This window comes from Mus caroli, unplaced genomic scaffold (assembly GCF_978045245.1).
Source record: "Mus caroli unplaced genomic scaffold, Mus_caroli_1 scaffold_2, whole genome shotgun sequence".
In the NCBI taxonomy this organism is placed as follows: domain Eukaryota; kingdom Metazoa; phylum Chordata; class Mammalia; order Rodentia; family Muridae; genus Mus; species Mus caroli.
In genome coordinates, this window is record NW_028227257.1 from 107,781,007 (window position 1) to 107,796,199 (window position 15,193).

The following is a 15,193-nucleotide window of genomic DNA, read 5'->3' on the forward strand; positions in this document are numbered from 1 at the left end:
GTCCAGTACCTGAGTTTGCCTCAGGGTGCTTTGTTTGGTCTCACACTGATTTTTAAAAGATTAGCCAGCTCCAGCAAGATGACTCAGAGGGTAAAGCCACCTACTGCCAAGCCTAACAACCTGAGTTCAATTCCTGGGTCCCACAAAGTGGAAGGAGTGATCTGGCTGTCATGTGATGGCCTGAGACCTCCATACACGCGCTGTAACATTTGAATTCCTACCACATATAAAATTAAAAAATGAAGAAAAGTTATTTTAAAAGAATAGTCAATAACTTAGGTTTAATACAAAATGCCAAATTTTTAGCTTCTAATGGAAAATTTGTGTCACAAAATTTTCATATGGTTGCACCAGTTATGAATAACTTCTGTCCCTACAGAAGACATCATCTCTGAACCACTTCCTAGCACTAAATGCCATTTTCACAGGCTTGCACCTGTCTTGCTACCACTTCTGGTAAAGAAATGCACATCTGGATTCAACCTGTTAAAAACAATAGAACAAGAGAGAAATGAACAACAGAAAAGAGAGAATGGATTAAAGACAGATGGACATTCTTTGTCATTCTACCTGGAGAGGCAAAGTCATTTCATTGCCCCTTTGAGTCTATTTGGGGCTTTCCTCCTCAGGATATGGGATTTAACCCCTTACATCTCAGGTGTGTGACATCATCCCTTTCTGTCTCTTGGAATCCTGTTTTGTCTCTTTGAGGGAGCCCCAGAGATACCCGTGGAGAAGAATCCTCAGCTGATGGTTCAGCATCCATTTGTCCTTCCTGGGAAGGAGCCATCTTGGAAATGAACCCAGGAGTCCTTGTGATCAAGCCACTCAGCTGCCACCATGTGGAGCAATGGTGAACTGCTCCTGCTGAATCTTGCCTAAATCAGAGTTGTGCACAAAGAGAAGATAGTTGTTTTAAGCCATGAGTTTAGAGGGACAAGTTACACTGTTCTCAATAGTTTAGAATCTATGGGTGTCTCGTGTTTGTATTCCCAGAATCTGGTGTGGGTACCTCTAGTTTCCATACGTGAGTCACTTCTACCTATGTGAGTATCTGGCTGACTTTGGCTCCAGAAGGGAGCTTTTCATTCAGCTTAGCTAAACCAAAAGTGCTGAGCATCAAATGTCTCAGAAGGCCCGTGTGTGGAAGCTGATGTAACGCACCAGAGAAGTAAGACCTCTGCTGCACTAGGGAGAGGGGTCTCTGTGTTTCCAACTAGATCTAAACCCAGGAGAATACTGAGCCTAGAACTTCCAGGCACCTACAGATAGGCACAGAGAATGAAGCCAACCCAGTGGGGGATGGAATAAGAGGAAAAGAATCAAGACAGAATGGCACTGAGCTAGACCTAGCTATGTCTTAGGTCATCTCTACCCTCAGAGAACATGGACCAATAATATTTTTGTGTGTGTGTTTTTTGTCTGGTCAATCTGAATTAGATTTTTGACCACTTGGCCAGAAGGAATCCCAGGTGCAGAGGCTCTGAACTTTTATGCTGATACCTTCTTCTTTTCAGATATATAAAAGATTATTTCACACAATTTAATATTACAGAAAAATTAAAAGAATTATACTAAGGATATATACATATCCACCTTGTCCAGACCTCCCAAATATTAAAAGTTGTAAATTTGCTTTTGTATTTTCTCTTTCTGTATACATACATACATATACACATACATACATACATACTTATAATTTCTCTGTGTATGTACAACTTTTTTCTAAATGGACTAAAAATAAATTAAAAAGTCAATATTCCTTTGCTCCTAAATGCTTCAGTGAGTTTCCTGAATAGAACATTCTCCTACAAAACCACAGCATAATTTACCATCAAAGTTGGGAAATTTGCATTGAGAAAATGCTATTATTTCATCTATTAGCTTGCTTAGGGTTTGCCACTTGATCTCAGCAATGCTTTTTTAGCAGGAAGAAGAAGAAGAAGGAGGAGGAGGAAGAGGAAGAGGAGAAAGAGGAAGAGGAGGAAGAAGGAAGAAGAGGAGGAGGAAAGGGAGGTGGAGGAAGAGGAGGAGGAGGAGGAGGAAGAGGAGTCACTGTTTATTCATAACAGTGATACATGTTTTTTAAGATTACAGGCAACTTATATTATGTCCCTTCTTTTGGGGTTGTCTAGAGTTTCCTTGTGATTAGATTCAAGCTATGAAATTTTAGCAAGAAAACAGCAGAAAGTGCAGCAAATTAAAGCAGGAGGCACATAACCTCCTCTGTCCATTACTGCGGATGTTAATCTCCAGCTTTTGATTAAGGTGCTAGTTGCCAGTTTCTCTGGTGTAGATGTACAACTTTCTTTTTGTAATGAGAAAGTATCTTGGCAGGATACCATCGTGTGTGGAAATACATTGCCATTCCTCAAACTTTTGCCCAGTACTTTTATGAACTTTTACCTCTAACGATTACTGCTGTGGTAGTTAGCAAACAACAGCTTTCCTGCCCCTCTCATTCCTTTACATTTGATCAGCTGTCTAACGTAACAAAGAACAGTCCCACACAACAAATCATTAACCAATCCTCCCTCCCTCCCTCCCTCCCTCCCTCCCTCCCTCCCTCCCTCCCTCTTTTCCCTTCTTCTCAAATGGGATGATAGAACTCAGCTCCATTCAGGGATTTATAATGCTTTACTATCATTGGCTTTGATGCAGAAGCCTGGAATTTGCCATGTCCTATAACTCAGGCTGGTTTTGCACTTGACAATTCTCCTGCCTCAGCTTCTTGAGTGTTAGGATTACAGGTCTGAGCTGCACACACCATACCTGGCTGTGATGTAATTTCTTCGATGATAGATTTTTTTTCCTGTTTTTGTTAGTGGGAGTCCTTTCAAATTGACTTCCATGTCGGATGCTTTTTTGTGAAGGAAATTAAAATTACAACAAAAACAAAACACACTCAGGCTTTGAAACCAGTCTGCTGAGGTTCCCAAGCTTCAAATCTTAGGCCAAGTCTCTTAACCTCTGTCTTCCTCAGTTCTCTCCTATGGAAAATGGGCACAGGAGAAAAGGACACTTTGAAGGAGTATTAAATCAACTTGTGAACAACAGAAAAGCAATCAGAACTGTGCACAGCCTTCAGGTCTGGGCATACCATCAAGTGCTCAGTCTTGTTATCCTTCTGGGTGTGTGGATCAATTCTGCACTACTGAGGGTTAATTTTGCTTCACAAATGACAGAGAGGAGACAGTGGGTTATGTCAGAGAAGTGCATGGAAGCCACTCTGGAATGACATTCGTCTTCCCTTTCCACTCAGGAAAGGATGAGGAGATATTGTGTACCAGAATTCTCTCCTGAGCTCTTGGCAGACGTAACTCAACCAATGAGGAACTGGCTATCAAATAAACAGGAAAGGCCTTGTTTTGTACCACAGCAAGTACCAGAAAAGGGGAGAATATCAATGTACCCTTAAAACCAGACCCGGGAAGTATTGTCTTAGTTAGGGTTTTACTGCTGTAAACAGACATCATGACCAAGGCAAGTCTTATAAAGGACAACATTTCATTGGGGCTGGCTTATGGTTCAGAGGTTCAGTTCAGTATCATCAAGGGGGAAACATGGCAGCATCCAGGCAGGCCTGGTGCAGGAGGAGCTGAGAGTTCTACATCTTCATCTGAAGGTTACTAGCAGAATACTGGCTTCCAGGCAGCTAGGATGAGGGTCTTAAAGCCCATGCCCACAGTGACACACCTACTCCAACAAGGCCACACCTCCCAACAATTCTACTTCCTGGGCTGAGCTCATATAAACTACCACAAGTATGAAGCATGAGTCCCTCTGTCATCTGTGAAGAATGCGTGTGAGTGTTTACTCCAAACTCCAATAGAATTGGATATTTTTGTATACTTTACTTAGAGCAATGCAATATCTGCTGTGGTGTTTATGATATGAGTATCTACTGATGTGTGCATGGTATGCATGTTTAGGGGTTTATGTCTGAGATTTAACATTACTTCAAGTCACTACGAATGTGTTTGCCAATTGGATCACATGTGAATGCAACATCATCTTAAACTTTTTTTTTAAATAAAAACTTTAAAGACCCAACCAATGAGAATTCAATAGCATTCTAGATCTATCTATCTATCTATCTATCTATCTATCTATCTATCTATCTATCTGAGACAGGGTCTTACCATGTAACCCTGGCTGGCACGGAACTTGATGTGTATATCAAGCTGGCTTTGAATTTGAGATCAGCCTGTCTCTGCCTCCCAAGTGCTGGGATTAAGGGCTTGTGCTACTTACTATACCAGGCTTAGCATCTTAAACTTTCAAAGCTTAGAACTATGTCTTTCAGCACTTGGAGACTAAACTGTTGTGACTCATATGGCTTCTAATGTGGCATAAAGCAATTAGAGAAGTACATGGCTCTCAGATAGTAATCAATAGTAATCAATCATTAACAGCATTGAGCCATTTCAAAAATGGGTTCAGGCAGGAAGGGACATGCCAGGCACAAAAGTCTGAATTAGATTTGGCAGAAGGACAAATGTGAATAGGTTCCGAAAAGTTAGACAGAATTCATCTATAGCTTCTTCAGCTTCTCTAGCTTAGATTTGCCACTATTAGTGACAGGGAAATTTGTATACATCTCAATTCAGACTCCCAAGGGATCCTGTCTTACCAGATGTCCCTTCCTCTGTACTAGTGGATATTCACAGCAGCCAGTCACCAGCAAGGCAGGTTGGATTTGTTCCACAGACATGCCAATTACTATTTGGAACCCTGAACTAATTGGTCCTTTTCCATACTTCCAGATTTTGCTTCTGCCTCCCTCTCCTCTTAGCATGCCTATATTAGTTAAAAATGCAAACAACAACAACAAAACAACAAGAACAGCATAGAGCTTGCTTTGCCCACATATTTTTAGAGTTGGGATTTGGTACCCTCAAACATAAATTCGGTGATCCACCTGTTCCTGAAGCAACGTGTTATTCAGGGGGTCTCCCGAGAGAGGTCTGAGACAGAAGCTGGCGTGCTGGTTAATTTGAGAAATGACCTTGGGGATTAAGAGTGAGAAACAGGAGAGAATAAAACCACCAGAAGAGAAAAACAAAAAACAAAACAAAAAAACAACAACAACAAAAAAACAGGCGTGGTAGCGCACACCTTTAATCCCACACTCCAGAGGCAGAGGCTGGTGAATCTCTGTGAGTTCAAAGCCAGCCTGGTCTGTAGAGCAAGTTCCAGGACAACCAGGGTTACACAGAGAAAACAACAAAACCACCAGAAGAGGGAAACCCCAAAGCACGTATGCTAGTGTGATGGTTAGCTGTGCGGAGATGGGCACTTGATCCCCCAGGGCCTTCTGGGTAAGGTAGTAAGTAGAGTTGCTTGTCTCACCTCTGTCAGCTTCTTCCCCTGTTGGTTGTAAGTAACCTATGATCATTCACTCTCTTGGCCCTCTTCAGTGACTGCATGTGGTCATGGAAGCTCCTACAGACATCCTAGGCCTAGAGAGAGATGCCCTGGGGTAGGAAGTGGGAGAGTTTGGGGCCCCACTTGAAAAAAGATGTCAGTTTGAGCTTTCTTGAACTTTGTAGCCATTCACACAGTTGCAGCTGCATCCTTAATGTGACAGAGAAAATGGCAGACCATTTCTTTCCTGTTATGGAAGCCAGCAATGCATCAACTCTGTCCTAACAGGTGTGGGAAGCAATTCCACAATGAATACACCTTTCCAACAGGCAAGACCCCACTGAGTAAGCCTGTTTCTATTGTGTTGACTTTGAACAATGCCCATTTTATCTTACCTTACTGAGCTGATTCGAAAAGGCTGAGGTCCTCACTGGGTAGGATGGCTCCAGTCACCATATAATGAGGAAATCAGGGCACATGGAGGTCTTCTTAGGGGGATATTGGCCTTGACCCCTAACCCAGGGTAAACTCTAAGCAAATAGCCAGCCCCAACATGCAAATGGGTCATGTGGGAATTGGGCCCACTCCCTCCCTCATGCCCGACAAGCTGCCTTGGCTAATGTCACTTGCAACAGAGATGAGTGTTTCCTGCCTAAGTCAAAGATTCTGAAGTACTAATAAGTTATTACTGTCATTTTAAGCCACTGCGTTTGTCTAATCTATTACGCACCAGTGAACAACTGGGACTGGTTTGGGTATCCAGAAGTGGCAGCCTAAAATAGATCGCTCTATCTTTGGAACTCGGGAAGGGCAGATTTTGGAAGGACCTTGAAGAAGTGCTTAGTTGGAACTTAATGACCTGTGAGTATACTAGTTAAAATTTTAAGAGAAAGTAGGGTAAGACTTCCTCAGAATCGATAGAAAGAGGACTTTGCCTATAGTGACATAAAGAATAGACACACACGCTCATCTAGTGAATATGACAAAGACGAGGTTTGGGAAGAATGTTGGAAGTGCCAGTTGGAACAGTGTGCAAGATTTCCTGTCGGCACTTAGATCACTCGGGCTTTTAGTTTTAGACATCCCAGTGCTCTTGTGGTATAGGCAACTAAGTTCCGTGGTGAATGGTTATGTAGCAAGCGGTATCTAGTGTGGGACTGGGAAGAGCAAATTCTCTAGGTGAATACAAACACAAACCATTCTTTCCTATGTTAATAGTTGGGTTTCTTGAAACAGAAATAATAGATTGCATAGCAGAAGAAAGCTCTGTGCCTAAAATTCAAGTACTGTACAACTCCTTTAAATAGTGTTTATTTTACTTACTTAGTTGAGGCTAAGAAGATCATAGCCTTAAACACACAGCTTTAGCTTTGAAACTGGGAGTCAAAAGCGCAAATAAAGGCTTTCTCTGAAGTTCTCTCAGCTCCATATGGGAACTTCCCCCAGATAGAAAGTAATGGCCCTGATTTTCCGCCACGTAATATCATCAAATGGTGAGGACAAATGGAGTCTTGCCACATCTGTAGCCGAGACATCCGTTGTCTCTGGCTAGTATCTCTTTTTATAGTCCATTTATCCTCAACAGGAAGTATCTTTTAAAAAATATTTATTTAGTATACATTTGAACACTATAGCTGTCTTCAGACACACCAGAAGAGGACACCAGATCTCATTACAGATGGTTGTGAGCCACCATGTGGTTGTTGGAAATTGAACTCAGGACCTTTGGAAGAACAGTCAGTGTTCTTAACCTCTGAGCCATCTCTCCAGCTCCCCCCACCCCCCAACAGAAATGATTAATCTTCCTCTAAAATTGACCATGTCCTTTAATTATAAGCTTCTAAGTCACATCAGGCTCTGAGTGCTTGGTTTTCACTTTTGTGATTCTCTTGTATACCCAATTAGTGTGTGTGTGTGTGTGTGTGTGTGTGTGTGTGTGTGTGTTTAATATGTTAGTTGGTCAGCTGTATCCACTTTAGGCTAGTGGACTCAATAATTGAAACTTTGAAGGTGGGGGTAGGAAGACTTTAAGAAGAAGAAGAGCTTGCTTCCTCAGCAAGCATGAGGACCTGAGTATTAAAACCCTTTCCTGCATAAAACAGCTGGGCATGGCTGCTTGTGCCCATAATCCCAGCACTGAGGGTCAGAGACAGGCACATTGGATTTTATGGTTGTTCCAAATAACTATCCCTACCAGGTGTTTTTGAGAAGCCAAGGAGATGCTTGCAGAAGCGCTGTGAACCTCATCTGTGCGTGATGGGGCCTTGCTTTCTTCCTGGGTCCTGGCAGTGGATGAGGATCCTAATACCGAAAGCTTGCTCTGGTGCTTGGGGTGGAGACGGGGAGAGGATGATTCTTCTCTTCCTGTTACCAGTTGTGGTGCGCAATGGAAATGTAACTGGGAGTTCTTCACAAAGGACCAGCAAGCACTTCCTTCTATCCTGTGGCCCGCTAGGACCAGTCATGAGCCAAATTTGGGCCTCAAGTAGAAGACAACCTGACGACAGGGCCTTGTGTTCATGTCCTCTTTCTCTGTCATTCTCAGTCTTAGAATGTCAGAACCCTTCTTTCCTAAGATCCTGTTATGTGCTTCAACTACCCAGGCATTAAACAAAAAAATTTCCTGGCTGGCCTGACTCGACGAATTTGTCAAATATTTCCAGGCAACTTGGACTCTTTAAAAATCTCTTAACGAAGCACAGGACTGTCCTCCAAACACGGATAGCTCAGGACGATCATGTCACACTTTACAGGGCTCTAGCCAGTGACAGATAAATGTTCCTGTCTTATGATAGCTTTTTATTTGATATTTAATTTCATTTTTTGGTTTTATGGAGCTGAATGACCCAAACTCCCTCTCCTACCTAGAAAACAACGATTTTTCTATCATAGTTGTAATTTTTCTCCTTGGGTGGTTTCTTAGTCTGTCTCGATTACAGCAGAGTAGACAGTAAATGTGTGTTAATTCTGAGATGATAATGAGGCGCCTTGTGTAAAAATAAAAATCAGAGCTTCTACCTGTGCTCTGTAGTTTCCCTCTCAGCCTGATGCTTGAATTCAGTCTGATGCTTGAATTGAAGATGTAAACATCTTGATCAAAGCTTTCTAGGTGGTTTATCTTTTGGTCTTTGTGATTCAAACCGTAAGCTCAACATTTGTTGTCTCAAGTACCCTTGAAAGGAGAAATACTGCATCCTGTCCTCTTACCGTTCCCCTCACCACCACCCCTACCCTTCCCCCACATTTTTTCAAACAAAAGCCTGAACCCAAAGGGCTCACACAGAATTTCAGAAGCCCATGATTACTCTTCAGAAATTAAAAAAAAAAAAAAAAGAATCCCACATTTGACAGAAATTGTTAAGAGTCTACAATTAACAAATAGATATAGCATTAGTGTTTTTCTAATCAAAATCTATTGTTCTGTGGAGGCTCGGAGCTGTAGTTTTAACTGACAGTGGCTTGCCCTTCTAGGAAGCATGGGGAGAGAGTGGCATGTGGAGAGGTGAGTGAATGTGTGGGCGAGCTCATGTGCTCAGCCCTTACTCTGTAATCTATCAGACCCCCACCCCCACCCCCCCAGAGCAGCTGAACTTCTGCCCTGTCTCAAAGGGTATCAGTGTGCCACTCAAACTGACCCTTTCTTCTCTTGGATGTCCTCAAAAAGAAGGAGAAAAGAACAGGCTCTTAAGTTCTTGTTGAACCCAAATAATAATACTAACAACAACAAATTTATAAAAGAAAGAGAGGGAAAAAAGAATAGGAAAAGAAATCTGTGGGGCACAATATGGGAGCATCTATCCAGTGTCACTTCCAGTAGAGAGGGCACATTCTACCTGGATCTGCTGCAAGAAGCAAGATAAACAGCAGAAATTCTCTTGAAGTCTTCTGGGGGTTAAATGATTAACCGGGTCATATAATTTATCTAATGAAGCCAAGGACTTCAAATGTTCTTTGCTGAAACACAGTATGTCAGTGACACAATTTGTGGGTAGAGAGATTAAAAAACAATGGTCTACCTGTCTTTAAAAAAATAACATAGCTGCTGCAAATGAAAAAGGAGTCAGGAAAGAGGAATCCCTCCATTCAACTTAAATAACAGAAACTAGTATCCCACATCACCAATTTTTATGCTTCTGGTATATTCTGCAAGAATGTCCCCAAATGTAGTCATCACACTCTGATTAGTAGAGAATGTTGCTAAGCTTCTAAGACCTCCTCCCAAAGCCCCGTATGCATGCCAACAATATGTATATAGGCTTCCTGACAGCCCTTTTAGTAGCAGGGTACAGACCCTGGACCTTCCCTGGTGGCACCTGCTCAACTCCATCTGAGATGGGTCACGAGGGAGCTTGAAGATTTAAGTCCCTCTGCCAAAGTCTACTCCTCGCCCTTGAAATCCTGCCTGGGGAACACGGCCCAAGTTGATGAGAAAAAGCAAATTCCAAGACTGGCTCCACTTTTACTCATCAGGACCACAAGATCAGGGAATATATATTATAAGCAAGCCATAACTGGCTTATTTTTTAAAATGAACCTTCAAAAACAGATCTCTCTCTTCAACATCATTGAGCTATTTAGCAGTAGCAAGCATCACCCTTGCCTGGAAGGTGAGTTCTGGGTTATTCCAAGGACATATGAACCACAGCTGTTTCCAGCCCCATCCCTTTCCCATGAAGATTATAAGATCTTGCTAGGTGTTCCTAAGTCACCCTTGTCTGTATTCTCTGTGACTCGCAGACTCAGACGCCCTGCCCTGGGCCACGAAGCTCACCAATCACTGTTTGTGTGACGCTTGATATCTGCCACTGATGCTCAGAGCAGCTCCCTCGACCAATCTGCCTGGCCACCCACAGTGTTTCTTTTCTTTCTGATAGAAATATTAGAATAATGGGATAGGGAGGTCTTATAAGGGTCCATGATTCACCAAAGAATGATACTCCAGACTCAAATAGTACATAAAAGACAAAGAGTGTTTTATTCTGCAGAAATCTACAAGTTGGAATCTACCATCTATCAAGCTAGAGGTGCCCAAGTGAGTTCACAAGCCTGGTTTATAGCACATTAGGGGAATTCTGAGGAGGGGTAGGTGACTTTTTTCTTGATTGATTAATTCTGTCTCTAGGGACATTTCAGAACCATTGCTGGGGAGTGGAGGGCTGGAAACTGTTGTTGAGGAAGTCTGGAAACTGTTGCTGACCCATTGCCCTTGTCTCCGTCCAGGTTTCAGAGTAGCTTCTAATGGCAGGGTAGTTTCTGACTAGCTGCATTGTTTTTGTTTTGTTTTGTTTTGTTTTGTTTTTCAGTAACTGAGTTGCCTGGACTTGCCCGGTTCTTGGAAACAGAGTTTAGGCCTAGTCTCCTGAACTGCCAATTTGAAGGCTGTCATGGAGTCAGTCTGTCTCAGTCTGCAGCCCTGGGTATTAGATGACTGGGGTTTCATCTAGACCGTGTGTGATCTAGATGTGAGTTTCCAGCTCCTGGGTAGCATGGGGCCTCCATCTCATGGGCTAACTGCCTGGTGGAGGATGGTGGCCTGAGAAAGACCATACATAGTAGGAGCCCTTATGATGCTCAGGTAAGAATTTTACCAAAATCCATGTGCAATTACTAAAGCTATGTTGAGAATCTGGTGGATATGGGTGTATTATCAGGATATTCAGTGCATATTAAATGGGTGATTTGAGGAAGAAGCTAGAGGAGAAGCCAGGGCAAGAGGGTTTAGTAGAAAGGACGACTTGGTGGTCAAGTGGAAATTTTAAGCATGAGATTAACACTAGCATTTAGCAAGAAAAACTTGGAGCTATGTAGAATCAGGATAGCGGAGAGATCTTTCAGGATTGTTTTGGTTAAATTGGAGAAATTCCTGAATGAATGAAGGCAGGCATGGGGTGGGAATGGCATCAGGGCAGAGCCAACAGATGTTTTTAGGGTATGCTTCTTCATGAGGGTTTTGTAAGATAGATTACCTTAGTACATGTGTAGTTATTTGTTTTTTTATCGAAATATTAGCTTACAGAGCATTGGTTCTCAACCTGTGGGTTGCAAGCCCTTTGGGGGTCACATATCAGATATCCTGCACATCAGATATTTACATTATGATTCATAACAGTAGCAAAGTTATAGTTATGGGGTAGAAATGAAATAATTTTATAGTTGGGGGTCAGCACGACATGAGGAACTGTGTTAAAGGGTAGCAATGTTAGGAAGACTGAGACCCACTGTGAGCGAGGGAAGACAGACCCTCAAAAACTGACAAGAGGGTTGCCAGACGCCTCACCCAGGCTGTGGAAGCAGTGGAGTTGGGGGGAACCTCTTCTGGGGCACTGCCTGCAATACCAGTAATACAGCTCTCATGACGAGCTGCCCAGGATGGGGTGAGCTTTTAAAAGTATAGCTGCCTTTAGTCAGCCATGCTCCTGTAAGTAGGACAATTAATAAGCTTGTCTAGAGCAGCCTTTGCCTTCCTTCGGGCGAATAGATGTCTGTTCATTTCTCACTCTTCATTACCCAGCAAGGGATAACAGAGGGGTCTCCAGTTTGAAGAGTGTGTGGAATCACGGCACATTGCCTAAGGAAAAGGGCAAGACATGAGCTTGAAAGCAAAGGGGGTGTATGCGCAGGCTCAGCCTTCATGACGACTCTAAGCCTAGGTAACTTGTGACTATGAGTGATGAGCTTTGAAAATTTAAGCATTTCCATTTTGAATACAGAGAACATGGTATGGGAACATGTTGGAGGTTTTGTTGTGGTTATTGTTTGTTGGGTTTTGGGTTGTTCAGGATTTTTGTTTGTTTATTTGTTTGTTTTATAAGTTTGCTTTCTAATGCTTGAAGGCTAACAGTTTATATCTTGAAGTTTGTTTCCACTTTTTATATTAGACACTTTGTTCCTATTCCACTGAAAAATAAGTATCCTTTGCAGTGGATAAATATCAATTACAGATAGTCCCTATGTCTTAGTCAGGGTTTCTATTCCTGCACAAACATCATGACCAAGAAGCAAGTTGGGGAGGAAAGGGTTTATTCAGCTTACACTTCCATATTGCTGTTCATCACCAAGGGAGTCAGGACTGGAACTCAAGCAGGTCAGAAAGCAGGAGCTGATGCAGAAGCCATGGAGGGATGTTCTTTACTGGCTTGCCTCCCCTGGCTTGCTCAGCCTGCTCTCTTATAGAACCAAGACTACCAGCCCAGAGATGGTACCACACACAAGGGGACCTTCTCCCCTTAATCACTAATTGAGAAAATGCCTTGCAGCTGGATCTTGTGGAGGCATTTCCCCAACTGAAGCTCCTTTCTCTGTGATAACTCCAGCCTGTGTCAAGTTGACACAAAACTAGCCTGTATGCCCTAACTCAAAATAAGCATCCTTTGTGGTGGATAAATATCAATTACAGATAGTCCCTAACTCAAAATGGTTCATTTAGGACTTTCCAAATTTACATTGGCACAAGATGATAAACATTTGGTATCAATGGTATTTTGGATGTTTTATTGTTGTTGTTGTTATTGTTGTTTGTTTGGTGGGATTATAAGCTGTCTTAGTCAGGGTTTCTATTCCTGCACAAACATCATGACCAAGAAGCAAGTTGGGGAGGAAAGGGTTTATTCGGCTTACACTTCCATGCTGCTGTTCATCACCAAAGGAAGTCAGGACTGGAACTCAGACAGGTCAGGGAGCAGGAGCTGATACAGAGGCCATGGAGGGATGTTCTTTACTGGCTTGCCTCCCCTGGCTTGCTCAGCCTACTCTCTTATAGAACCCAAGACTACCAGCCCAGGGATGGTCCCACCCACAAGGGGCCTTTCCCCCTTGATCACTAATTGAGAAAATGCCTTACAGTTGGATCTCATGGAGGCATTTCCTCAACTGAAGCTCCTTTCTCTGTGATAACTCCAGCTGTGTCAAGTTGACACAAAAATAGCCAGTACAATTGACCCCTTGTCAACTTGACACACAAACACATCACTAGTAAGCCTCAACCCTTACATTCTTATTCATCCCCAAGATCTAAATAACTTTAAAAGTCCCACAGTCTTTACATATTCTTAAATTTTCAATCTCTTTAAAATATCCATCTCTTTTAAAATCCAAAGTCTTTTTACAATTAAAAGTCTCTTAACTGTGGGCTCCACTAAAACAGTTTCTTCCTTCAAGAGGGAAAATATCAGGGCACAGTCACAATCAAAGCAAAAATCAATCTCCAACCGTCCAACATCTGGGATCCAACTCACGATCTTCTGGACTTCTCCAAGGGCTTGGGTCACTTCTCCAGCCATGCCCTTTGTAGCACACACGTCGTCCTCTGGGCTCCAGATGCCTGTACTCCACTGCTGCTGCTGCTCTTGGTGGTCATCTCGTGGTACTGTCATCTCCAAAACACTGCGTGACCCCTTCAGTCCTGGGCCTTCAATTACAACTGGGGCTGCACCTTCACCAATGGCCTTCCATGGCCTCTCACAGTGCCGAGCCTGAGCTGCTGTGTGACCCCTTCATGCCTTCAAAACCAGTACCACCTGGGTGACCCTTACACATTACCAAGTCCCACTGCAGAAGGAGTACAACCTTGCCTATCTCTGGAACACAGCCTCTTTGTGCTTTCAGAAAACACTTCCCAGAAGATGTCACCTCAACGATGCTGATCTCTTCTTAATCACCGCTAATTTCTTAGCTCCAGCTAACCAGCATCAATAGTCCCAGTAATGCAAAGTTTTTGCTTTAGTAGTTCTGGTATCTTGTTAATCACAGCTGATTCTTCAGCCCCAGCTAACCAGAACTACAAAATCTTCACAATAAAAACAGCAATGGCCCTGAAGAGAGTCTTTAATTTTCCCTCTGAAATTTTACAACCCAGGCCTCCATCCTCTGCACTGTTCTCAACATTATCTTCCAAGCTCCTACACAGAATTCGACAGAGCTCTTAACACCGAATGGGTCTTCTGGCCCAAAGTTCCAAAGTCCTTCCACAGTCCTCCCCAAAACATGGTCAGGTTGTCACAGGAATACCCCACTCTGCTGGTACCAATTTGTCTTAGTCAGGGTTTCTATTCCTGCACAAACATCATGACCAAGAAGCAAGTTGGGGAGGAAAGGGTTTATTCGGCTTACACTTCCATGCTGCTGTTCATCACCAAAGGAAGTCAGGACTGGAACTCAGACAGGTCAGGGAGCAGGAGCTGATACAGAGGCCATGGAGGGATGTTCTTTACTGGCTTGCCTCCCCTGGCTTGCTCAGCCTACTCTCTTATAGAACCCAAGACTACCAGCCCAGGGATGGTCCCACCCACAAGGGGCCTTTCCCCCTTGATCACTAATTGAGAAAATGCCTTACAGTTGGATCTCATGGAGGCATTTCCTCAACTGAAGCTCCTTTCTCTGTGATAACTCCAGCTGTGTCAAGTTGACACAAAAATAGCCAGTACATAAGCACTACATCCAGCTTCAAAGTTTTGCTTTTGATTCTTTCTTAGGCAAATGACAAGTTGTACTGCCTGACTCTGAGGGTGGAGACAACTTGCAGCAGCTATCAGCCAGCCTCTAATGGGTACCATTTTTCAGTGAGCTGGGTTGTGGAGCTCAGTGGGTTTGCCACATTAAATACACTTTTAGCATATGCTGCTTTTGCTTATGAGATGAGCCTCCACTCAAAGCCTCTATGTTTTGTTAGAGAGGCAACAGTGACCTCTGTGAGTTAGTGCATTCTTTGCCAGGTTCTTAGAAACATGCTACTCAGGTGGCCTTTGACATCTAGCTTGCCCATCTCTTAGATGCTGTACTAGAGGCAGCCTGCAGCTGATGAGTGAGCTTGCTAGATTTCCTAAGTGTT

General features: G+C 43.1%; 1 long non-coding RNA gene across 1 annotated transcript; it reads right to left on the bottom strand.

The window, feature by feature from the left end:
• Positions 1 to 310: 310 nt before the first annotated feature.
• Positions 311 to 6,011, bottom strand: LOC115030401 (uncharacterized). The gene is made up of 6 exons (XR_003836008.1): positions 5,763 to 6,011; positions 5,353 to 5,462; positions 4,922 to 5,008; positions 2,773 to 2,990; positions 728 to 878; positions 311 to 483 (listed from the first exon to the last, which is right to left on the bottom strand). It is a non-coding gene; the product is annotated as an uncharacterized LOC115030401 (long non-coding RNA).
• Between the last annotated feature and the right edge of the window lie 9,182 nt (positions 6,012 to 15,193).